Genomic DNA, 26945 nt, shown 5'->3' on the forward strand with positions numbered 1-26945 from the left:
ATTAATGTCATATTAGTACGGAAAAATATATTCCCCTGGATTATGATTACACAATACATCATAAATTGTAAAATGAAAGTACTTAAATGTTTCACAATACAGTTGCATAAAAATTTGTGTTACTGTGAATTAACAAGGTTTTAATAACGGTGCACTTAAAACTTAAATTTTGTGTAGTGTATTATTGTGTGTACTTTATTTTTCATAATTGCTTTCTATTTAAATCTTCATGTGGTGGAATGACGAATGATTTGATTGAAGCGTTGGTTGAGATGATGGAAAAAAAAAATTCGTCGCAATGCAATGGCGGCCGGCGGGGACTGTCAGGTACAGTTCTCGACCCCCGTACTAAGTATTAGGTCCGGATGGACCTGCTGTGGCTCACCGACGGCTGTTGACTGCGACTTTCATCCTTCCTTCCTCTCGGACACGAGCACTTGCATTTCTCTGGATCGCGGCCCGTTATGTATAGATGGTAGCTCGGTGTAGGTGGTCATCAAAAAACCCAAATACATGTTGTAATAGCTGTATCTGAAGATGCTAGTTTATCGCCCTGTAAGGTAAGTTGGTTTATTAGGCAGGTGCCGAGTTCTGAATCTTGCCGTTCTTCCATAATATTTCACAGAACGCGTAGCGCGATTAATAGCCGTTGCTTGCGAAGTGTCTCTACAGGCGATTCGGCAAACATTAGCTGGCTTCGCATGACGCTGCGTTAACTTTTTCAACAATGGTTCAGACGACGCTAGCGGCGGCTGGCGAGGAAATGTTCATGACAATGCAACAACGTTAACACACACGAAACATGGTCTTCAACAAGTTGAGCAGATTTTCAGTTCCTGGGCGGATTCTGTCCTATCGATCACACTTGTTTTCGGTTTTGGTCGCACTAAAGCACAAAATTCAAACATCACTTTCTGTCTGGTTGCAGTTTATGGCCACTGAATGAAGCACTTCACACAGTTCACATGCAGTGATGCAACGGGAAATGTCACCAATTGTCATATCTAGGATAATAATCGCCACACAAAACATGATGTGGTATCACTGTTCACTAAACAGGATCATTCTACACACAGTTCGTTGTGACAACCATTGGTTTTTATACAGGGTGAGTCACCTAACGTTACCGCTGGATATATTTCGTAAACCACATTAAATACTGACGAACCGATTCCGCAGACCGAACGCGAGGAGAGGGGTTAGTGTAGTTGTTTAATACAAACCATACAAAAATGCAACGGAAGCATGTTTTTTAACACAAACCTACGTTTTTTTAAATGGAACCACGTTAGTTTTGTTAGCACATCTGAACATATAAACAAATACGTAATCAGTGCCGTTTGTTGCATTGTAAAATGTTAATTAAATCCGGAGATATTGTAACCTAAAGTTGTCGCTTGAAACCTCCGACGTCCAGTTGCGTGTTGTAACAAACACGGGCCGCGGTCCGTGTTACCAGACGTCTGTGACAGTGTAGTGTTGTAGGAACTGTGACCATGGTGTATTCGAACTCTGAAAAGGCGGAGATGATACTCATCTATGGCGAGTGTCGACGAAATGCAGCTGAAGCCTGCAGGGTGTATGTAGAACGGTGCCCGGACAGAGAGCATCCAACGTGCCGCACATTGCAAAACATCTACCGCCAACTGTATGCAATAGGTATGGCCGTAGCACGCAAACGGGTCCGTAACAGGCCCGTCACAGGAGAGGCGGGTGCAGTTGGTGTGTTAGCTGCTGTTCCAATGAACCCACACATGAGCACACGGGACATTGCGAGAGCTGGTGGAATGAGTCAAAGTAGTGTCATGCGCCTACTGCATCGTCACCGCTTTCACGCGTTTCATGTGTCGCTACATAAGCAATTACATGGTGATGAATTTAATCATCGAGTGCAATTCTGTCAATGGGCATTAACAGAGAATTCGTTGCAGTTCTACCTGTTTACCGATGAAGCGGGTTTCACAAACCACGGGGCAGTGAATCTACGGAACATGCATTACTGGTCCGTGGACAATCCTGCTGGCTCAGACAGGTAGAGCGACGGCGACCGTGGACTGTAAATGTATGGTGCGGAATCATTGGCGACCACCTCATTGGTCCTCACTTCATTGCAGGGGCCCAAACGGCTGAAACATACATCGCGTTTCTACAGAATGATCTGCCAACGTTGCTCGAAAATGTCCCACTGGAAACGCGTCGACGTATGTGGTATCAGCGTGATGGTGCACCTGCACATTCCGCAATTAACACTAGGCTGACCCTTGACAGGATGTTCGACGGGCGTTTCATAGGACGTGGAGGACGCATAAATTGGCCAGCCCGTTCTCCTGATCTTACACCTCTGAACTTCCTTCTGTGGAGTACGTTAAAGGAGAATGTGTACCGTGATGTGCCTACAACTCCAGAGGATATGAAACAACGTATTGTGGCAGCCTGCGGCGACATTACACCAGATGTACTGCGGCGTGTGCGACATTCATTACGCCAGAGATCGCAATTGTGTGCAGCCAATGACGGCCACCACATTGAACATCTATTGGCCTGACCTGTCGGGACACACTCTATTCCACTCAGTAATTGAAAACGGAAACCACGTGTGTACGTGTACCTCACCCCTCATGGTAATGTACATGTGCGTCAGTGAAAAAGACCAATAAAAAGGTGTTAGCATGTGGACGTAATGTGCTGTTCCAGTCTCTTCTGTACCAAGGTCCATCACCGTTCTCTTTGTATCCCTACGTAATTCGGTGCTCTCCGATACACACGATCGAACAGCGGAGGAGTGGTACTCAAGCGTCAACTTTAGGTTACAATATCTCCGGATGTAATTAACATTTTACAATGCAACAAACGGCACTGATTACGTATTTGTTTATACGTTCAGATGTGCTAACAAAACTAACGGGGTTCCATTTAAAAAAACGTAGGTTTGTGTTAAAAAGCATATTTCCGTGCATTTTTTTATGGTTTGTATTAACCAATTACTCTAGCCCCTCTCCTCACGTTCGGTCTGTGGAATCGATTCGTCAGTATCTGATGTGGTTCACGAAATATATCCAGCGGTAATGTTAGGTTACTCACCCTGTATATGTTCCAGTAGATCACAACTCTGTTAAGTGAAGAATACGATGACGCTCTATTTTTTGAAAAGTCTGGATCAACGTATTAACTGTGGCATATTTTATAGTCACATTATCCAAGTATTCTTTGAAGCACAGTTCTGTGAGAGTTGACCGCTGTGCACATTTATTTATACTCGCATTGGAGCTTCATATACCGAATTTTACAGTAACGGTCACTGATCAGAAGATAATCATTACTGTCCATAAGCAATTACAATGAAATTAGAAGTATAAACTACTCAAAATTCAGTTAATCGTAATCATTTACATATTCACAGGAAAGAAAGCATAACTCCCTCTCTCATTCAAATGATACTCGTTGCTCAGCCAAGTAGAGAAAATCTCGCAATTTTACGTCCAATGTACGAGATTTAAATTGCAACGAAAATTAGCCAAAAGGCTACCACCTATGCATAAGAAAGATGTATAATGTAATGATTTAAGCAAGGTAACACCTTTGATTCCCTAGAGACTGTCGATTCTAGGATTTTTTATACATACAGTGCAAATAACACATTAGCACAAAAATCTAAATTATTTCATAAATAAACGTTGTTGTTGTTGTTGTTGTGGTCTTCAGTCCTGCGACTGGTTTGACGCAGCTCTCCATGCTACTCCATCCTGTGTAAGCTTCTTCATCTCCCAGTACTTACTGCAACCTACATCCTTCTGAATCTGCTTAGTGTATTCATCTCTTGGTCTCCCTCTACGATTTTTACCCTCCACCACTGCCCTCCAATGCTAAATTTGTGATCCCTTGATGCCTCAGAACATGTCCTACCAACCCGTCCCTTCTTCTTTTCAAGTTGTGCCACAAACTCCTCTTCTCCGCAATTCTGTTCAATACCTCCTCATTAGTTACATGATCTACCCGTCTAATCTTCAGCATTCTTCTGTAGCACTACATTTCAAAAGCTTTTATTTTCTTCTTGTCCAAACTATTTATCGTCCATGTTTCACTTCCATACATGGCTACACTCCATACAAACACTTTGAGTAACGACTTCCTGGCACTTAAATCTATACTCGATGTTAACTAATTTCTCTTCTTCAGAAACGCTTTCCTTGCCATTGCCAGTCTACTTTTTATATCCTCTTTACTTCGACCATCATCAGTTATTTTGCTCCCCAAATAGCAAAACTCCTTTACTGCTTTAAGCCTCTCATTTCCTAATCTAATTCCCTCAGTATCACCCGACTTAATTCGTCTACATTCCATTATCCTCTTATTGCTTTGGTTGATGTTCGCCTTATATCCCCCTTTCAAGACACTGTCCATTCCGTTCAACTGCTCTTCCAAGTCCTTTGCTGTCTCCATAAATAACTGGAAAAATGAAATTTACTATTCAGGAAGTGATTCAAAGTTTGAGCTTACTCATTGACTTTTTAAAGGAAGTTCAAAAGGTTTCTTTAACTTTATTTCTGACATGACTAGTTATACATATCCATCAAAGTAATAAATAACTTTTGAAAAAGTTCTCTTTGAATAATTGTCTTTGATTATTGGATGAAATTATCTACTTAATTAATTCAAAAGAAAAAATTTTTAAGATAAAATCTGGAAAGAATGAGAGTCACATTAGTTATACATACATTATGAAATCTATGTACAAATGAAATACGTGATTAGATTGTTTACATACAAGTACATGTACACATTAAATAAAGGTCATTACTTCAAGTGGGTAAGTAGTACTTTGTCTACTAACGTTTGATCAATCATAATACTTTTTTATATCTGTCTGTTTGTATGCTCCCTTGACTTTGTCACTGGATGGTATTTTCAATAAATAGCTTCCTCCATGAGGAATTTCTGCTATTACTAAAGGTCCAATGTATAGCATCTCTCATTTTTTTCAGTTTCTTAAGGGGTGATGATTTACGATGATTCTTAACTAGAACTTCCTCACCAATCTGGATTTCGATAACATTGTGCACACAAGACTCGTAATATTTGTTACGTTATTGGTATGTTTTTGTAAGTTTTTCAAAGCTCTATGTTTCATGTGTGTTGTCGGAACATTGAGTCGACGTTCTTGCATTGGCATGAACACTTCCTCGCCAGCCGCCGCTAGCGTCGTCTGAACCATTGTTGAAAAAGTTAACACAGCGCCATGCGAAGCCAGCTAATGTTTGCCGAACCGCCTGTGGAGAGACTTCGCACGCAAGATAAAAACAGTACTTGTAACTGCAAAGTTATTGTATCATCCAGACATGTTTCAGGATTTTTGCATTTCAGGACGATCCTTCTTTTTTGCGGTTTGGGGGCGTGTCTGTTCGAAACTGTTAAAACCGAAGAAAAGACCGATGTAAAGAAATTGAATTTGCGAGCAGAACTTTGTCGGCATGCGAAAGGGCATACATGGTAACTGAACTTAAGACTCTTGCTGTTGTATGAGCCTTAAAGAAATTTCGCTATTACGTGTATGGGAAATCTTTCTGAGATACCATTGGATGGCGAATTACTGGTAAAGGCTTTATCTAATTCTCTTCTGGAGGTTATGTAAACATTAATTCATGTGGAGTAAAATGTCTCTACGAGTGTGGTATGTGATTATATTTTTGCTGAAATGGTTTTACGTAATCTATCCATTTTGCTTGTTGTTGGGGGATATAGGTTCTGATATATAGCTGTTAACTTCTCGAAAAATTCGTTCCATAAGGTTGGATTGTGGGTGGAAAAAGAATATAAGGGTGTGCTTAATTCCGTTTTTCTCTAAGACGTTTTTCCAGTAGAACGAAGTATAATATGTGGCAGTATCAGAAACTATGATGTTGGGTTTGCCAACATTGGGAATGTATTCATTTGGTGTTTTTATGCTGATCGTCTTCGAGGTTGAAGTTCCAGCTTGTACTATGTACTCATCGTCATGTTGAGACATTAGATTCTTCTTATAATTCGTCCCTGATGTCGGCACCGTCGTTATAACGTAGTGCTTTCAGGTTAATTGTGGGGTTACCTCCACTTATAGATCCGACTGTGCTCGGGAGGCCGTTCAGAACGGTCGGCTATAGTTTGGCTGTTGCTGTTGGCAGGATTGATCTACGACTTCGCATACTCGCGCCATAGTAGAACGAGTACTGTCAAAACGATATTGACTGTTCGTGTTTGGAATGACGGGCACAGCTTGCATTATGTTCGGCGTCTGGTGGTTGCTGGTATGACCATTTTTTGCCGTTATTACTATTCAGATATTGGTTCTTGTTTGTGTTTGACTGATTCGGAGGACCATTGTTGTTGCTCCATTCATTTCCATTCAGCGTTTTCCAAGATGTCTTCTTACCGTGGTTAGCGTCATGGTAATTATTTCCATTTCCGAACTTGCGCTTACGGTTCGTGCCATTTTCCGAGTTACCGTCGCCGTAATTCCATTTGTTGGCTACGTAACCGGTATTCACGTCATTCGAAACAGGGTTAGGATTATTGTTGTAACCACGCATATTCGTTTCGTCGTATTGACATCTTCTGTGCTGATTATGTTTACTCTGTTCATTACTACTCGGATCATCAACACTGTGACAACTAATGCAGTTATTCATGAATACTTGTTAGGACTTTGCGTCTTCTTGGGTTAGGTCTAAGGAGTCGATCACCGAAAGGAAATACTCCAAATCTTCATCTGGTAGATTTGTTAACTTCTCCCAGAGGTTGATCGGTAATTTTGTCTTTAATATGCGTAGTACTTCTTTGTGTGAGATAGGCCCAGACCAGTACCTCGTTTTCGCAACATATCGTTCAAAGTACTTGCGCAAACTCCCTTTTTTCAGACAGTACAGTTCCAGGGTACATACTTACTTTCGCTAACGTTCTTGGATTCCTGTGGACCAATATCTTGCGAGGAAATCTTTCTCGAATTCAGCGAGCGTATTGCATAGCTCAGCGGGTTCGCTGGCCCATAGTGCCGCGTCACCGGTGATGTGTGACATCACGAATTGAATTTTTTTTTATATTCAGACCAGTATCTACCTAAGATATTCCTGAATGCGCGTATTAATACAACTGGATGAATGGACTTCTTGTCCTCGGCAAATGTTTGAAAATGGCGATGCTTGAGTAGACTTTGCTCAATCTTCGCTGAATTCGTTATACATTCGTCTTCGTAATTAGCTTTTCCTGGCGACATGTCGGGCATTTGGAATATTCTTCGATTCCCGAATGTCGTTTTTCGTTCATTGTCGTCGTTCGGCGGTTGCATACAAAAATTTATTTCCGTTCTACTGTCCGTCGAAACGGCTTCCTCCAAATTTCGGACCCGAACGTTCATCTTCCGTCTCCACATAGGCATTTATTCCTTTGGTTCTTTTTGTTCATCTCGCGTATTGTGCGCTCCGTCTGAATTCGCTTGTACGGCAGAAAATATTTCTTCCCGGACGCGCTGCACAGCGTTGTTATTTATTTTGAGATTGGCAACGGCAGACATAAAGTCTTCCACATACGACTTAATGCGGAATGCGAAGTTCTTAGATTTTCAACATCACTGTCCAGTATATTGACTTGGCTCAAAATTGCTGCATAAGCTTGCTTCATATTCATTAACTCGGATTTAATGTTGCCTAGTTCGGTTTTTATTTCATTTTGTAATTCTTTGTCTCTCTGTTCCTGTTTCTTTTCGCGTAAAGCTTCCCTTTCTTTTTCCTGCTGATCCCGTTCGCGATCGCGTAATTTTCAGGAAAGCAGTAAGCGGGTCAAGCGCAATACTTTTCTTCCGTCGTTTCATTAGACTGATCCGTATCCGCTGCAGTTTCATTAATTGTAGTGGTCGGACGACCATTTTCGTTGTTTTGCGCGATCTCAGAATTCACGGTAGACACGTTCAAGTGCAGGGTTTGTTTTTCTAACTCATCTGCAGTAAAATTTATGAGTGATTCATTTACATTTACCGCTTCATTTTCTAAATCTGCTGGTGAAGCCATGGTTTCAATTGATAAATTCTCTTTTTTACCAACTTTGACCATAACATGAAATTTTGAAAAATTTGGAAAAATTTGTCACAATAACATACGTACATAAATAACAGTAAATGCTATTAACACAATAAATAATTTTCCTGACTACGATGCTCTTTTATCATTGAGCGGCCAAATCGCCCATTTATTTTCTCTAACTTCACACGCAAAACAACGTTATGTCGATTTTTACAAAATTGGATTATTCTTAACACAGACTTCCAAAATCGCTGAGCTAAACTACAACTAACTACGATTTTACTTTCTGTAGAGAATCAAAGAAAAATAACGCTATTGAAGAAAATCACGATCTTCACAGAACAAAAATTCATTTGAATGAGTTTTTACCTTAAAGATGTATAATTTGTCGTAAACAGGATTGGATGGCTATTTCCACGTAGTGGTACAGTACATCGGATGGATATATGAAATACAAATACAAATTTTATATTATAAACTACAATTCAAATATTTACGTACATTTATTCTTACATTGTGGCCGCTCGTTTTGAGCGCCAAATATACTAAAGCTATAACTACAGTGTTTTGTAAATACGGGTGGATATGATTATGGAATTATGGAAATTTATGCTTTGGTTGGCGTAAATTGTAATGGATGCAAAATAAGCTTGAATATATTCATATATTTGTAATAATTCAGCAGTTGAATAAATATTTCAAACTAATTATGTCTCGAAATAGCAGATAGACGAAATCTCAAGTTATTATGGTAATTCTTACAAATTAGTAGTTTGTGAATACTAAGCAGAATTGCTTCAACTTAATGTATCCCAATTATTCTTGATTTTTTATTTTTAAATATGAGCATTAGATGGGTTTTTTAATACTTAAATATCACACGCAACTATTAGTACATAGATTAATTAGAGGTATCACTTCTTATCGTTAAGTAAAAGTAAATAAATTAAGTATTTCACACACATCACTTTTTAGTTTTTAGAACAAAAATTATTTTTATGAGAAAATGCACGCAATACTATCGAATGCATAAGATGATCACTTCACTACTTAGTCCATTCTACTCTTTTTTACCTTTTATTGCTTGAAGTGAAGGTCAGTAGCCTTGTAGCGAAATGAAAAGCGTTTAATTTGGGGTTTTGTAATCTCGAGGAAATTTCTAACTAGCCTCTCGTCTCGCGAGAGATTCAGAATGATTTAATTTCAACTCGTGAGTATCCCGTTGGCATCGTAAGAAAAAATGTAGTCAAAAAACATTTTTAACATATACACTCCTGGAAATGGAAAAAAGAACACATTGACACCGGTGTGTCAGACCCACCATACTTGATCCGGACACTGCGAGAGGGCTGTACAAGCAATGATCACACGCACGGCACAGCGGACACACCAGGAACCGCGGTGTTGGCCGTCGAATGGCGCTAGCTGCGCAGCATTTGTGCACCGCCGCCGTCAGTGTCAGCCAGTTTGCCGTGGCATACGGAGCTCCATCACAGTCTTTAACACTGGTAGCATGCCGCGACAGCGTGGACGTGAACCGTATGTGCAGTAGATAACAGGACGCAGCATGTTATTCTCAATGGAGAGAAGTCTTCCGAAGTAAGAGTAATTTCAGGTGTGCCGCAGGGGAGTGTCATAGGACCGTTGCTATTCACAATATACATAAATGACCTGGTGGATGACATCGGAAGTTCACTGAGGCTTTTTGCAGATGATGCTGTGGTGTATCGAGAGGTTGTAACAATGGAAAATTGTACTGAAATGCAGGAGGATCTGCAGCGAATTGACGCATGGTGCAGGGAATGGCAACTGAATCTCAATGTAGACAAGTGTAATGTGCTGCTAATACACAGAAAGATAGATCCTTTATCATTTAGCTACAAAATAGCAGGTCAGCAACTGGAAGCAGTTAATACCATAAATTATCTGGGAGTACGCATTAGGAGTGATTTAAAATGGAATGATCATATAATGTTGATTGTCGGTAAAGCAGATGCCAGACTGAGATTCATTGGAAGAATCCTAAGGAAATGCAATCCGAAAACAAAGTAGGTTACAGTACGCTTGTTCGCCTACTGCTTGAATACTGCTCAGCAGTGTGGGATCCGTACCAGATAGGGTTGATACAAGACATAGAGAAGATCCAACGGAGAGCAGCGCGCTTCGTTACAGGATCATTTAGTAATCGCGAAAGCGTTACGGAGATGATAGATAAACTCCAGTGGAAGACTCTGCAGGAGAGACGCTCAGTAGCTCGGTACGGGCTTTTGTCAAAGTTTCGAGAACATACCTTCACCGAAGAGTCAAGCAGTATATTGCTCCCTCCTACGTATATCTCGCGAAGAGACCATGAGGATAAAATCAGAGAGATTAGAGCCCACACAGAGGCATACAGACAATCCTTCTTTCCACGAACAATACGAGACTGGAATAGAAGGGAGAACCGATAGAGGTACTGAAGGTACCCTCCGCCACACACCGTCAGGTGGCTTGCGGAGTATGGATGTAGATGTAGATGTAGATGTTGACGGACTTTGAGCGAGGGCGTATAGTGGGCATGCGGGAGGCCGGGTGGACGTACCGCTGAATTGCTCAACACGTGGGGCGTGAGGTATCCACAGTACATCGATGTTGTCGCCAGTGGTCGGCGGAAGGTGCACGTGCCCGTCGACCTGGGACCGGACCGCAGCGACGCACGGATGCACGCCAAGACCGTAGGACCCTACGCAGTGCCGTAGGGGACCGCACCGCCACTTCCCAGCAAATTAGGGACACTGTTGCTCCTGGGGTATCGGCGAGGACCATTCGCAACCGTCTCCATGAAGCTGGGCTACGGTCCCGCACACCGTTAGGCCGTCTTCCGCTCACGCCCCAACATCGTGCAGCCCGCCTCCAGTGGTGTCGCGACAGGCGTGAATGGAGGGACGAGTGGAGACGTGTCGTCTTCAGCGATGAGAGTCGCTTCTGCCTTGGTGCCAATGATGGTCGTATGCGTGTTTGGCGCCGTGCAGGTGAGCGCCACAATCAGGGCTGCATACGACCGAGGCACACAGGGCCAACACCCGGCATCATGGTGTGGGGAACGATCTCCTACTCTGGCCGTACACCACTGGTGATCGTCGAGGGGACACCGAATAGTGCACGGTACATCCAAACCGTCATCGAACCCATCGTTCTACCATTCCTAGACCGGCAAGGGAACTTGCTGTTCCAACAAGACAATGCACGTCCGCATGTATCCCGTGCCACGGTCGGGCATTCTTACATAGAACAAAACACAGATAATAATGATACGCCACTCACAATATTCTGGGCGTACGCATTCGTTGGCTTCCAGAGCAGTTCACTGACTTAGAGCTTAAATGATATCGTTAAACCATATTACATCGATAGAAAAAGAAATTAGTATCTTATTACGTCGCGGGCAGGGTACAATACTATACTCCCCACATCACCTTATTCGTCTCCTCCGACCACACTGTCCCTGTCGATCTTCTTCTCCAAATCTCACTGTCCCTCACTCTTCCACCCTCCTTTTGTCCATCCCTTCCCACGTGCCTCTCTCTTGTTCCCTCCCTTCTTGTATCCATCTAAACCTACTCCAACAATGTCCATCTGCTCATGTAGCTCCTTCACAACAGGCGAATGAAGCAAGCCAATACTATTCCCCAATATCATTTTGCCCCTGCTGTGTATACTGCCATACAAAATAGGTCAATAAGGCAGACCAATACCACTCAAGCACTACACTCCTGTTATGAAGGTAAACCTAACACCAGGGGCTGGACAAAACATGTCTTTGACTGTATCTCTGTTTCTATTGTAGCTAGGAATTTATAAACTCATTATTACTGGTATTTTTGAGACCAGCTGTTTCTGTGCCAAATTTGGTTGAAAAAAATCCAGAGGTTAGGAAGGTGTTCCCAGACATACGCAAATACACACATACACTCTGCTTTACATAAGCTGAGATGACGTATTTTTCTATATATTGGTGAAGGCTTGCAGTTCTCTCATTACATGGTTCCAGGTTAAAGACTTCTTTACACACATGATCCTGCATGCCTGTCGACCAATGTGTGTGCTAAAAGTTTGCGTAAGTAGGATATGTGTCAGTAAAACACTAAACTGCTGCTGTCTAATCATATTTACCATCAGCATGGCATTCGTCAGCAGAGGAGTAGCTACTAAACAGTAAACAAAGTTTATCGCAATGTTAGGTAGCTGCCATGTGTATGGCACAGCACCTGTAACAGGAATACTGCCACTCATGAGATGCATGCTGGCAGTTATACAAACTTTGCTCTCTGAAGTTACCAAATACCTGTCACTCTCAATTGCTTGGTTTATTTTGTCTATTTATTGGTTAGTTGTGGTAACCTCAGTAACCATAGCCTGTCAGCAGTCTTTCAATACTGCTATTTTATTAACCTCCAACACAAAGTACAACAAATAAGAACACTGTATTAGACAAGTTACAGAACCATCGTACAAATTACATAAAATTCGTACAAATGGCCAATTTGAAGAACGAGTATCCTTCTGCCACTTAGTTGATATTCCCTTTATGTATTTACTTTATTTATTATAATTGAAATATTCAAGTCGGTTTTATGCAGCTATACAAACGACCATTTATATAAATAATTAAGTAAATCACATCAAATTGTAAATTATGGGTACTCAATAGATGATGAGCTAGGAAACACATGGGTTATTCATACTAAGTGCAGCTATGGAGGTTTTATATTATTGGCACGTTTGCATACCACCTTACATTCACATGACTTGAAAAGTACATTACTATTATGTTTACTAACGTCTAAGCATTCATTTTATACCTCGTATGATCAGATCTCTCCAGTGTTTCAGTTGTTATTAATTTCATAATAAATCGTAATTAAAATAATTTCAAGTTTTTTAATATTATTTTGGACTCATGCTAGATGTTGCAAAGTGCCCATTCCATTCTCGCAATTTTCCTGCTGTACTTGCTTTTGCCGCGTCATGTTTGTAGGGCCCATAACTTAGCTTCGTTGAAAATATTGACGTCTGTCATCTGTCAACTGTCCATCATATCCGCCATTAAGCGGAATCGACCCAATCAGAGAAGCGTAGACTCTGTGGGCTGGGGAAAATCCCCAGATCCGGCGCTCAGCGAGCAGAGTGCTTGCATTTCTCGCCTGATCGACTAACCGCCGCGAGCTGCCAAATAATTCACCTCTGCCCCTCGCGACGCGACGCAGCTGTTCCTGTTGTCACAATCCGTTGTTGCTGTTTGTATAGCGTCCAACAAAACGTGCTCCCAAATGATTTTGTTAAAGAACAAGGCCCTTACATGGTTTTCAGTTAGTTTCAAAAGTGTAAGTGACGATGTGCAAAGAATTCCGAAAGATATCGGCCCACATACTAGATGGGGACGGAAACATTTAGCATTTTTACGATGCACCGTATGTATTCATGCCATTGATGTATCACCGTACTCTTCAACGGGGAATTTGTTTCTTCTGTTGACTGCATTTTCAAGTTGTCACAGCTGTATTCTCGCACACGGGTCTTTTTGGTACTGTTTAAATAAAGTAGTCAAAGTTGTAGTGATGGGATAGTTGACAGGATTTTGTGAGAGGGTGTCCACGTGTCCGTGTGTCGCACCCGGGCTCGAGCGTGTGTTTGTGTGTGTGTGTGTGTGTGTGTGTGTGTGCGCGCGCCAGAACCTTCATTTCAGAGAAGCATTTGAAACCACCGACTCAGTTATTTGTTAGATATGTTTCAATCTCTGCCGGCCCCACACTGTTTCACCTCTACTGTTCCACGAAGTAACGTGAAGATTATTTCGTCATGTCTTCGTAAGTATCTTATCATTCTCCTCCTTTTACGTATCAACGTTTCCAATATGCTCCGTTCTCGCTTGTTCTGCGGAGAATTTACTCATTTCTTATCAGTCAACCTAACTTTACCCTTTGCAGTTTTCCTACAACCTATGACTTACTTACCAAGATGTTTTTCAACCTTACAGTCTCAGAAATACCTTCCTCAAATTAAGAACGCTATAGTAGACTTCTTTTGGCCAAGAATGGCCACTGTATCTGTGATAGTCTGCTTGTTAAGTCCTCCTTGATTCGTCTGCAGACGGTGAGCTTAATATGTGCTACATTGCTCAGTTGATATTAATATATCATTCCATTCAATATCGTATTATCTCTTCGTTTTGGTTATCGTTAGTTACTCGAGGGATGGCCATTTCGCTACTCTTCAGATATTTACACACATTCTATGTTGATGTGTGCTTAAACCATCTTGGATAGTAGTAGAGTATATGACATGACACTGATAGTCCATTTCAGCAGCATCGATGCTATGTTTTATTTCGATTTCTGCTCTAAATTAACCTGATTAAAGTCTGTACTAGGGATATCAATTTTCATTTTTTTCGCGTATGAGTTAAAAATGGTTTAGAATACCTCTTAGAACATATCATATCCTTCCTACAGGGTAACTGCATATTGAGTGGTTCACATGGTCCCTGAATCGCAGTGTGGATGTTTATTTTCTAACAAAAGGACCTTCGTTCGGATATGAAAATTCAACCTTGGTAATGTTATCTGTTTAAATACCGAATTTATTCCTTGAAGTAAATTTAATGGCACGAGTGCGGCAGTCTTCGTTTGTGCCGTTCGATCTAGTACCTCCAGCAACTGATATAACCGTACGTGTGACCTTTCACGATGGGATTGATGGGTCTGACTCACTTTTACCCAAATATACGGTCAATTATGTTATTTCCGTCCCTAGAATAATCTTCAGACTGTAGCACTTCCTAGATTTCTCTCCACGATGAATTACACGCCAATGTTACAAATAAATATGCTCATCGTGCTTTCTGACATTGGTCGTGCCGGCTGTCCAAATTCAAACATATGCCAGTGTAGGTGCGTGTCAAAACTGGGTACGCTCCACGTTGTCCACATCTCCATCATTCGTTATTGCAAACTGTTTCAACAGTCCTTTACAAGTAATTCCTTCTACTTTGAATTACAATGACATTAAAATTGAATTCATCATCTATGATTACTACTGCAACCTCTTTCATTTGGGTTACATTAAAATGTCATGCTAGTCACCCACTTTCCTTTGATTGGCTTGATGTATTACCTTATGTGAGACCATTTTTTTCCATTCAGACAGGTTGTTAGGTTTGTAAGTGTGAAAAGTTGCCTACCGACAGCTATTTCACACGCAGGCGTGCGATAATTGTACATCGTTAATCGTTGCTTTGAATTACTCAAAATTATGTTTAAGTACTCTATAGAATTCACAAACTCTGTCTCTTACTTATTTATAATCTTACTATTTCACTTCTAAACGATTTTATTTGTTTGCTTGTGTTCTGCTCTTCAACCCATTGTTTACATCTAAAAATGTGTTGGCCCGAGCACGTCACACTTCGCTTTATATAGTGTTAGGTCTATCTCTATCATAGTCATCTAATAGTTCTCAAACTTTCCAGAGCAGTTACGAGCATTCTAGAACCCTGATGACGCTCGAAAACACTGTAAATTTCTCAAGAACATTCCAGGTCATTCGATAACACTCGAGAACATTTTAAAAATGACCATTAAATATTTTATTTATTCTACACCTCCTACTGTGAAGCACTTATAGTCTCATACAATACGGATTGGCTGACAGAGTAGAAGGACGTGTTTGGATTGTGGAACGGCCAACTTTTGCAGTTAGTATATCGATGCACTAGTAGTAGCCCGCCAAGTTCGATTACAAGGACCACAGCTCAAAGAGAGACAGTGGCAAGAGTTCCCAAATGGCTATGCATAAAATAGCCCTTTAAGGGCCATGTTAACTGAACTTAACTGAATCAATTTACGCTCGCGAAATTGACCATTGTGGTGGCATACTTTTTTTCCCTCATTAGTTTCCTGTCTGGTTTGATGCGGCCCGCAACGAATTCCTCTCCTACGCCAACTTCATCATCCACCCTACTTTCTCTACATTCTCAGTTACCTCTAGAATGTATTCAAACATGTATCCTCCCCTAAAATTTTTACCGTCCAGATTTATCTCTACCACTATAGAGGTACTTCCAAGATTTCTTAATACATCTCCTACCATCCTGTCACTTCTTCTTGTCAGTATTTTCAGTATGTTCCTTCTTCCTTCGCCGACCCGGCGGAGAATCTCGCCCTTAACTTGCCAGTCCACCTAATTTTCGATATTCTTCAATTCTCTTATTTTCCCGTTTTCCTATTGACCATGATTCACTACCATTCAATGCTGTGCTCATAAAGTACGTCAGAAATTTCTTCCTCAAATGAAGACTAATGTTTGATACCAGTAGGTTTCTCTGCTCGTCTGCTGTTTATTTCCTCCTTGCTTCGACCGTCTTGGGAAATTTTGCTTCTCAGCTAATAGAATTTCTTAACTTCGTCTACGTTGTAATCCCCGTTCATGATGTTAAATTTCTCAGTAGTCTCATTTCTGCTACATCTAATTACCTTTCCCTTTTTACGGTTTATTCTCAATCAATATTCTGTACTCGTTAGACTGAACATTCCATTCAGCACATACTGTAATTCTTTTTCACTTTTAAAGAGGATAGCAATGTCATCAGCGAATCTCATCATTGATATTCTTTTACCCTGAACTTTAATCCCTCTCTTGAACCTTTCTTTCATTTCCGTCACTGCTCCTTTGACATATGGACTGAAAAGTAGGGGCCTAAAACTACTTCCCTCTTATTATCCCTTTTTAACCCGAGCACATGTTTCTAGGTTTTCTTGTTTTATCGTTTCCTCTTGGTTCTTGTACATATCGCATATTACGTGTCTCATATTTTTCTAAGACTTTCGAACAATCTTAACCCATTTTACGCTCTTGAAATTTTTTTCCTAGGATGACGAATGCTATGTGTGTGTTTTGATTTTCCTTTAACCCTGCTTCCTTTATCAAGCGCAACGTGAGAACTGCATCTCTGGTGCCTTTACCTCCCTAAAGCCACACTGATCCTGTTATCTAACTGATCCCACATTTTCTTTTCCATTCTCCTGTATGTTATTCTAGTCAGCTGCTTGGATGCGTTAGCTGTTAAGCCTATTACTAATAGTTCTCGTACTTATAAGCACTTCTTATCTTTGGAATAACGTGGATGACAGTTTTCCGATAATCGGATGACACGTCGCCAGTCTTGAATAATCGTTTGGTTGCCACCCTGAACCTCCCACCACTCCCCCCAACACAATGATTTTAGAAATTTCGATGTATTCCATATCATCTACCTTATTTGATCTCAAGTCTACCAGAGCTGTTTGCAATTCTGACTCCAGTGCTGGAGCCCATATGTCATCTCTATCGATTCGATTTTTTTCTTCTAACACGTTGTCAGACAAGTCTGCCCGTCGTAGAGGTCTTCAGTCTACTCATTACAAACGTCTGATCCCTTTTCTGTGTTTAAAGGTGAAATTCCAGCTACACTCTTAACGTTACCATCCTTGTTTACAATTTTACCCGAAGTTGTTGTTTGGTTTTTCTGTATGCTGAATCAAATGGTTCAAATGAGCACTATGGGACTTAACTTCTGAGGTCATCAGCCCCTAGAACTTAGAACTAGTTAAACCTAACAAACCTAAGGACATCACACACATCCATGCCCGAGGCAGGATTCGAACCTGCGACCGCAGCGGTCGCGCAGTTCCAGACTGAAGCGCCTAGAACAGCTCGGCCACACCGGCCGGCTATGCTGATTCGTTTCTCCCGCCGATCTTCCGTTTTTCCATTTCTTCACATCTTTCGTGAAGCCATTTCGCCTTGGCTGCCCTGCATTTGGTATTTACTTCATTCCTGAGAGGTTGTTATTGCTGTATTCTACCAGTTCAGAATACATTAGACAAGCAGATCGGAACAAATACACCAAGAGACATTGCACACAGCAAAGGAAGAAGAGGGGTAACATTATTTGACAGTTTGCCGACGATACAGCGAAGTGTGTTGGTTCCGTTGCTGTACTGGCTCGAATTAAGACCACGTTTGCCCACCACCGGCAGAGAAAAACATTTCCTGCTATGAAATTAATAACGTATCGAGAAGTGGGCTATTAGAAACTAGTACCTGCGTCACTGTCGTAAATAATGTGTGGTTTCACACTCGCTAGGCAGTATGTGGGTGGTCGACCTTGAATTTGAATGACACCCACAAATGTTTTAGTCCAATGGGAATGTTGGGGTGGATTCCATTTAAGTAGAGAATGTGGAAAATTACATGGAAACTAAAGCTAAGTTTAGAAACTCGGGTGGACATAAGAAACTTCGCTAAGATGAGCAGAGTGGAGGCCAGGATAGTGTGAGAATTCTTGAGACTCAGTTGTTTAAGTGCACTTGCGAAAGTGTTGGGTTTGTGACCTTGTATCGACAACAAGGAAGACAAGGCACGCATCTCTCACTCAAATTACGATCAATGATTTGATACTGTACACAGGTATGTGCGGCTTTTTACGTTGCACTGTGTTAATTATTCTGCTTATGAGGAAGAAGACTAGAGCTTTTTTGGGAGGGGATAGTAATGTACTGTGTTATTTCCACTGCCTTCAAGGAGTCATTCTGGACCTGTATCCGAGAGACGGCGAATGGCGCGGTACTTTTCCGGTGACCACCGCCATCGCTGTGATGGAAGTGGCGAATGGAAGTGGCGAAGCAAGCCTGCGGCATATTTCCATGTGCCCGAATGGCACTATACCCAAGGTGTACGTAACGCTGGACCGTCTCTGGAGTGGTTGGAGTGAAGTTAGTTGCTCCACGGAGACAAGCGAGCGATTTCGTGGAACAGCCAACTGAGGACCTTGAAAACCTGGTGCGCTGTCTTATGGACAACCAAACGTCACAATAATTGGAAGTCAGCATGGGCCGCGGATGCTGTGTGAACACTGCAGCCTGTTGGATCGGTTTGTGTCATTTCGAAGTCAGATGTGCGAGATCCCATTGAAAGTGGAGAAACTGGCTTCTGTTTGTCAAGGGTAGCACTGTCTGAGTACTTTAGCAGCTGACTGTTGCGTCCTTGTGGTTTTGTGCTCGATATAGTGCACTGTGATGTGTACAAGTCGTAGATTTGGCGTATTCTCTGGCAAACAATGTTCTCCACGGTAGTCCATGGTTGGTGTGTGGCAAGTTGTGCTTTTTTATAGATGGTAGTCGTATGTGTTACTGTATAAGAATTTATCAATATATACCCATAGGTAGTTTCATAGAGCGTCGTGAGTAGCTTGCTCTGGAAGCTATCTGGTGGTGATAGTAGTAGTAATCCAATATGTGGTTGTACATTATGTACCTAATCCTAGCAGACAGATGACCCTGTAGTTTGGTCCCATTATACCCCCAACACAAAAAAACTAATCCTAAGCTAAATTAAACGGTCATTTTTCGCATCCAATGTTTAACGCGAGAAGTCGTCTCCATTACTATGACTGTTGGTGTCTGAGGACTATGCGTTGTAAATTGTTAATGTTTTTCTCTGGATATGTATCTTAGGGCTACTGCTTATTCTTTTTATGTTATGGAAGACTTGTTGTTTTAATTTGTTCTGACTTCGGCTCAATAATCTTTATGTACTAGAGAAGAAGGTATTGTTTTACTGAAACTGTATTTCTTTCTGTTACCACATGTGTTTTGATATTTAGTAAATTAATTATTAAACTGAACAACACATCCGTACAATCTCTACTTGTACTTTATTCTCCCAAAATCGTACTCAACACTTTTAAAACAGGAAATTACTGAAGCAAATTATTTTGCACTGACAATACTTGATACAATATGTACTGGAACCCTTATATATAATCAATTAACACTAAATGATAATTACCATGGTGCGATATTAATTTCGATTTTACTAATGATGCTGTTACTGGATAGCTTTTCGTAAAACTGTCACGCAAACTAATTAATAACCAACTGTTCAGATTAGTTTACCAAGTCAATTCTAATTACAAGCAACACAAAAAAGTATCATGCAGCTGGAGCAAACACCAACGATTGGGAATGAGAACACTAGGGCCACAACGGTGGCACAGCAATCAGGTCGTAAAACATTTTTCACTTTACGCAGATCCCAGAAGCTACGCACTAGGCTACAGGCACTGTTTGGAAAGGAGCTCGGTGCCATGGTTATGGCCACAGCAGGGGACAGGAGGTCGAACATGGCAGGATGTAAAAGCGCATTGTGAGAAGCAGTGAAAAGAACGCTCTATATGAAAATGGGGATCTGCAAAGGGATGGAAAAATACACTACTGGCCATTAAAATTGCTACACCACGAAGATGACTTGCTACAGACGCGAAATTTAACCGACAGCAAGAAGACGCTGTGATATGCAAATGATTAGCTTTTCGGAGCATTCACACAAGGCTGGCGCCGGTGGCGGCACCTACAACGTGCTGACATGAGGTAAGTTTCCAACCGATTTCTCAAACACAAACAGCAGTTGACCGGCGTTGCCTGGTAAAACGTTGTTGTGATGCCTCGTGTAAGGAGGACAAATGCGTACCATCATGTTTCCGACTTTCATAAAGGTCAGATTGTAGCCCATCGCGATTGCGCGTTGGTCGAGATCCAATGGCTGTTGGCAGAATATGGAGTAGGTGTGTTCAGGAGGGTAATACGGAACGCCGCGCTGAATCCCAACGGCCTCGTATCACTAGCAGTCGAGATGACAGGCATCTTATCCGCATGGTTGTAACGGATCGTGCAACCACGTCTCGATCCCTTAGTCAACAGATGGGGACGTTTGCAAGGCAACAACCATCTGCGCGAACAGTTCGACGAAGTTTGCAGCAGCATGAACTATCAGCTCGGAGACCATGGCTGCGGTTACCCTTGACGCTGCATCACAGACAGGAGTGCCTGCGATGGTGTACTCAACGACGAACCTGTGTGCACGAATGGCAAAACGTCATTTTTTCGGATGAATCTAGGTTCTGTTTACAGCATCATGATGGTCGCATCGGTGTTTGGTGACATCGCGGTGAACGCACATTGGAAGTGTGTATTCATCATCGCCATACTGGCGTATCACCCGGCGTGATGGTATGGGGTGCCATTGGTTACACGTCTCGGTCACTTCTTGTTCGCATTGACGGCACTTTGAACAATGGACGTTACGTTTCAGATGTGTTACGACACGTGGCTCTACCCTTCATTCGATCCCTGCGAAACCCTACATTTCAGCAGGATAATGCACGACCGCATGTTGCAGGTCCTGTACGGGCCTTTCTAGGTACAGAAAATGGTGGACTGCTGCCCTGGCCAGCACATTCTCCAGATATCTCACCAATTGAAAACGTATGGTCAGTGGTGGTTTAACAATTTGCTCTTCACAATACGCCAGTCACTACTCTTGATGAACTGTGGTATCGTGTTGAAGGTGCATGAGCAGCTGTACCTGTACACGCCATCCAAGCTCTGTTTGACTCAATGCCCAGGCGTATCAAGGCCGTTATTACGGTCAGAGGTGGTTGCTCTGGGTACTGATTTCTCAGGATCTATGCACCCAAATCACGTGAAAATGTAAACACACCTCAGTTGTAGTACAATATATTTGTCCAATTCATACCCGTTTATCATCTGCATTTCTTCTTGGTGTAGCATTTTTAATGGCCAGTAGTGTATATGACACTCAGAGCGAGATTACTCTGCAGGACTCAAAGGAGATCAGTAGTAATTTACATTTGTAACGTGGAGGAACTCTCGCGAGTTAATGCAGCTATCATTAGTCGAAATGTGAAATCAACCTCGTAGTGGAAGAGCATATCCTCTTTCCATCCCATTCCAGTAAAGAATCGTGTGTTGCTGCTTAATCACAGCACATTATTCATGGGGAGGGTCGTTACTAATATTTTAGTGAACATATCCTTCGGCGGAATTCGAAGGTCCACAGTGGTTGCATAACGAGACTCCGGAACTGGCAGAACCCGCTAGATTTTCAGAAGGCGAACATATACGCACTTGGAGCTAGGCCTCCTGCGAAGAAACACTGTGTATCCGTTTGCATTTCCAGCAAACAATGTTTGAGCTGATGGTCGCTTTGAGTCTCTGTTACTCAGCCAATAACATATGCTGGGGCAAAACTTCTAACTTTCAACTATCTGTGGCCATTCTCTGCAGTTGAGCTCTAGAGCAATGCAATCTAGTTCCGCAACTCGTGCACCATGTGGCATGGTGGATGGGAAGTCAGTGGTTTTCTGAATGAAATCATGCAGTCAGCTAGCTGAATTCAACCTGTGCACTTAGGCAAGGGAACTGCTGCTCGTATGTACTTTTCTGCGTCTTTTCTTTAATATGTTTGCTAATTCAGCAATCATTGAAGTTTAACGTGGAGGCAACTAGTTTACATCACTAATATCATTTTTCCCAATTCCACCCAACTGTGTGAGGATATTAGCGTATATGTTAAATAATCCTTTTGAACCACTGTGCGATTTATAATTATTTGTGATATTTATTCAATGCTGCAAGTCAAGTCCATGTATATCTCCACAAGGTAATGAAGTCTCACAGCCGTTGCCTACCAATGACGCTATGTGTTGTGGATTGGCAAGAGAGCCAACCCACTATGAGAGGAAGCCGAAAGGCACGCGTTTTAGCTCCCGCAGGCTGGCGTGAGGTCTGGAACAGTTCAAGGAAATAAGACTAGCAAAAAAAGGACGTAGCTGTGGAATACTTAACTTTAATCCATAAATGGTGAACATCGCTCTTGACGGTACATGTTTTACAGCATCAATAGTAACTGGTAATGGCGCCTTGCTAGGTCGTAGCAAATGACGTAGCTGAAGGCTATGCTAACTATCGTCTCGGCAAATGAGAGCGTATTTTGTCAGTGAACCATCGCTAGTAAAGTCGCCTGTACAACTCGGGGCGAGTGCTAGGAAGTCTCTCTAGACCTGCATAGTGGCGGCGCTCGGTCTGCAATCACTGATAGTGGCGACACGCGGGTCCGACGTATACTAACGGACCGCGGCCGATTTAAAGGCTACCACCTAGTTGCCAAAGATTCCTACCGTCATCAAGGGTATATCAGCTGCCCTTTCTTTACTACATTATTTTACTGTAGTGTCCGTTTTGATTGTAAATGAAGCACTATGTTTTATTCTTCTTTGCAGAATGTTAGATGATGATCTCTTAGAAGACCGAAACCGGTCATCTGAAAATAAAAATAAACAACTTTATTCTATAGATACGTGAAACCCTACTCATAATGTCTTTGTCAGATATGTTACCCATATTTCGTGTGTAATTGGCCCAGCTCTGTTAAAATTCAAATACCTGATATAATTATCCATTGTGTAACTTTTATTTAATTATTCGCATGATCTATTCACTGCATGGGTCATGAGGTCCAAACATTGATAGCATCCCAGGGATATGCCTAACGATCAGTCGTAACTCCAAATAAGATTTGCTGACCCTGCCAAGATTTCGCGAACATTGACGATTTTTTGACGTATACAATCGTCATATATCTTTGAAGATATTTCGTTCACTGCGACCATCTGGTGTGCAGTTGTACAGATATAAAAAAGTTTAACCGTTTCATTTTTTAAATCCAAGACCAGAAAATAATGTTAGTCAGTCATAATAACAATAAACGTCTTGTACCAAAAATTACATAAAGGTGCTGGCACTGTTCAAATTTATACTTCTTTTTTTCAGGAAGAAGGAGGTAAGGATGGCCAGTAGTTTTCCTGTGCTTCAACATTGAAGCTTATGGGGATCTTATTTATCTGAATTTGTGCTGTCGGAAGGGTTTTATTGCATATTCGTGCGTACAATGGGGTTAGAGAACTTCCTGGACGGCCAGAAATAGTTTGTTTGTGTCAGCACCAGGACATGTCAGAGATAACCGTCACTCACGTATACAGTTTATTCAGGATGAATGACGAAGGAAAGGAGGCTTTCTATCTGAAAAAAAAAAGAATGTGGGTTAAACGCGGATTTCCAGCAATATAGTACGCAACAAATAGAGGCTAGAGAAAATCAGATCAATAATTTACAGGGGGACAGGTGATACAGACGTAGAGTCGAGAAACATACAGTACAGTTGGTACCAGCTGGAAACTGAATGTAAGTGTGAGATACGTGAGGTAAGTGTGACGATGACAAAGAATACGGAATATCTTGAGGCAGCTGGTCACGAGGTACTAACATAGAGTGTTACGAATCGTGCACCAACTCCTCCGATACCAGCGCCATTTCATGTTCAATCTTTTGTTACTGAGATGGTGTTGGGAAGTAAACAGCAACGCAGAAAGGCAATACGAAGTTATAAAAACATAGACAAAAAATTAGCAAAAGAAAAGACTGAAGGAGAAATTGGGAACAATAGTTTTGGAAAACAGACATCAGTACAAAAGCTGGAGGTTAAGCAACTGAAGGTTCAGGATAAATTCAGTAAAGTAGAATGCTAAGGTGGAAGTTAACCACTGTCGTGGAAGCGCTGCCACGGAACAGTGGCTCATCTTCAGACAGACCTGTCCCACCTAACCTCAACGGCCATGAAGAAATTACATTCATATTTCAGTTCAAAGAAATTCACGCTCGCATTAATCGTAGAAAGCGAGAAGCATTGGACGAGTTATTCAAAGAATGAGAACGTGGTATTAGCTCAGCATATAGAAACATAGAAAAGAGCAGGAAGAATAGTGTCAGGTGAGTGTCAGACTCCCATACACACAGCGAGTTCAATAATCATCTCCACTGGTACATCCATTAACACCAGCCGGAATGGCGTACCAGGAAACTGAAGATGACAAGACCAGACAAGACAACTCTTCCAGGAAGTTTCATATCAGTGCACACTCTGGTGCAGAGTGAAAATCTCATTCCGAAAAGAAAGTACTTCGTTGCTGTGTAAATATACATATTATTCTCTGACCGTTCGGTCTCCATCCAAAAATTGGGATTGAACAGTTTATTTGCACACCTATCAGAAAGAGACAATCAGAAAATAAGCATCTAATTGCAGTCGGGTGCCAGCCGTATGAGTAATTGCTGTGTGCATTTTAAGTGAATACTAGGCAAAAGGCAAGCAACGGCATGTAAAATTCAGCACCTTAAGGATGGAGCTTTATGCTGAATCACAATACCAATATCTGAAACAATATCTTAAAGAATTACTGAGATGTGAGTTTATGGAAGTGCCTTACGAGCAAAAGAAACTGATTAAAATCTCCCAGACGAAATTGCTTGACCCAATTCAGAGGGACATCGTGATCACAGTCGGCAGTAAAACGGTATTAACGCGTTCCACTACTTGTTGCAAAAACTTAAGTTCGATCACAGTGCTGGAGTAAGGGAGTGTGTACACTTTGTTTGAACTCACTTCATCTCAAAACGGTATGGCTCAAATAATTCGAACTGTTGAGCCAGGCAACCGCCTCAAAAGAATGAAAACAGGTGCAACAGGAATAATCAGTGTGGGTCATTTGACCACCGTACCCACCAGATGACAGGTGACAATGTAGGGTGAGACAATCAGCACAGAAACCGTTGAAGTCCAAAGTCCTGATCCGCTCAGGAATCAATGAAATATTGTTGTATAAAGGAATGATCAGAGTGACTGATTTGTGGTTGAGGCACCAACTTCACTTTTAGATGCTATGCAACTACCTGCAGCCTTACTAGTTTACTGTAATGAGTTAAAAAAGAAGTTCCAGCATGAAATTTTCTCTCTGCATTGGAGTGTGCTCTGATATGAAACTTTCTGGCAATTAAACCTGTTTGCCGGACCGAGACTCGAATTTAGGGCCTTTGCCCCGACTTCTAGTCTCGGTTCGGCTGACAGTTTTAAACGAGAAGTTATGAGAAGGTGTCGCAATGTTCGACAAAGAGAAGGATGATATTACCTGTTTCATAATCAACTTGATGGCGAGTGTCACTTTAGACTCATCAAGTTTCGGGGATCTATAAATCAATTCATGATATATGTCACAAGAAAAAAACATTAGCGAGTGTTCAAAATGTACAGGGTGAAAGTTTGTGGGGCAGAATGCGATGAGCGTGCAGAAATCAAGTAGCATATCAGGGCTGATTTCCTATGTCATTTGCATATTCTCTGTGTAAAATTTTGGTCATATGGAACCTGATAGTGAAGACTATATTCGATATCGACTTCGTGAAGTTCTACCGTATAGTATTGCACCTGAAACAAACATTTCCCATAGAAGCCCTGAATGGGACTGAACTTAAATTAAAATTCAGAGACATTTAGATGGTTTGTCTGATGGGAGCCTGGACATGTTAGGATCCAGGCTCAATGGCGAAGGAAAAGTACCATCAGGAAACACGTAACAGCAGTTGATGAATATTGCAGAGGATGAGTTAAATCTATAGGGGAAAGAAGTATAGTGTAGTTGACTCCTCACTTTTTCCACTGACAGAAACGATGGAAGAAGACGTGTCGGATACCGAAGAGGAATGCGAAGACGATGATGAGTGGGTGCATACTCTAGAAAAAGTTCGTACGATAGTCAACATTCTTTTCCACATAAGAGGATGGGTAGAACCGATGGTAAACAAACCGAAGTGACAGCAGTGATGAATACGAATGGGTAAACATCGAATGCAAACATAGCACCGGGAAAAGAAATACGTTGTGAACACAGGAATTCCAGCTATTATAATAGGAGAAACGGAAAATAAAGAGGTAGAAGGACTGAATATTGGTGCCGAGGATGACCTATGCAGAACTTATTCAACGTGTAAGTTGAGCAGAGACGGCAAAATTGGAAGAATTTGTGAGTATATATCACGATTAATTAATTAACAGGATAGTTAGCATAAAAATGATGTGAATATCCACAAAGGCGAACGTGTGAATTAAATGTGTGTTTTTTTTGTTCAT

Source organism: Schistocerca cancellata, chromosome 6 (genome assembly GCF_023864275.1).
Source record: "Schistocerca cancellata isolate TAMUIC-IGC-003103 chromosome 6, iqSchCanc2.1, whole genome shotgun sequence".
Taxonomy (NCBI): domain Eukaryota; kingdom Metazoa; phylum Arthropoda; class Insecta; order Orthoptera; family Acrididae; genus Schistocerca; species Schistocerca cancellata.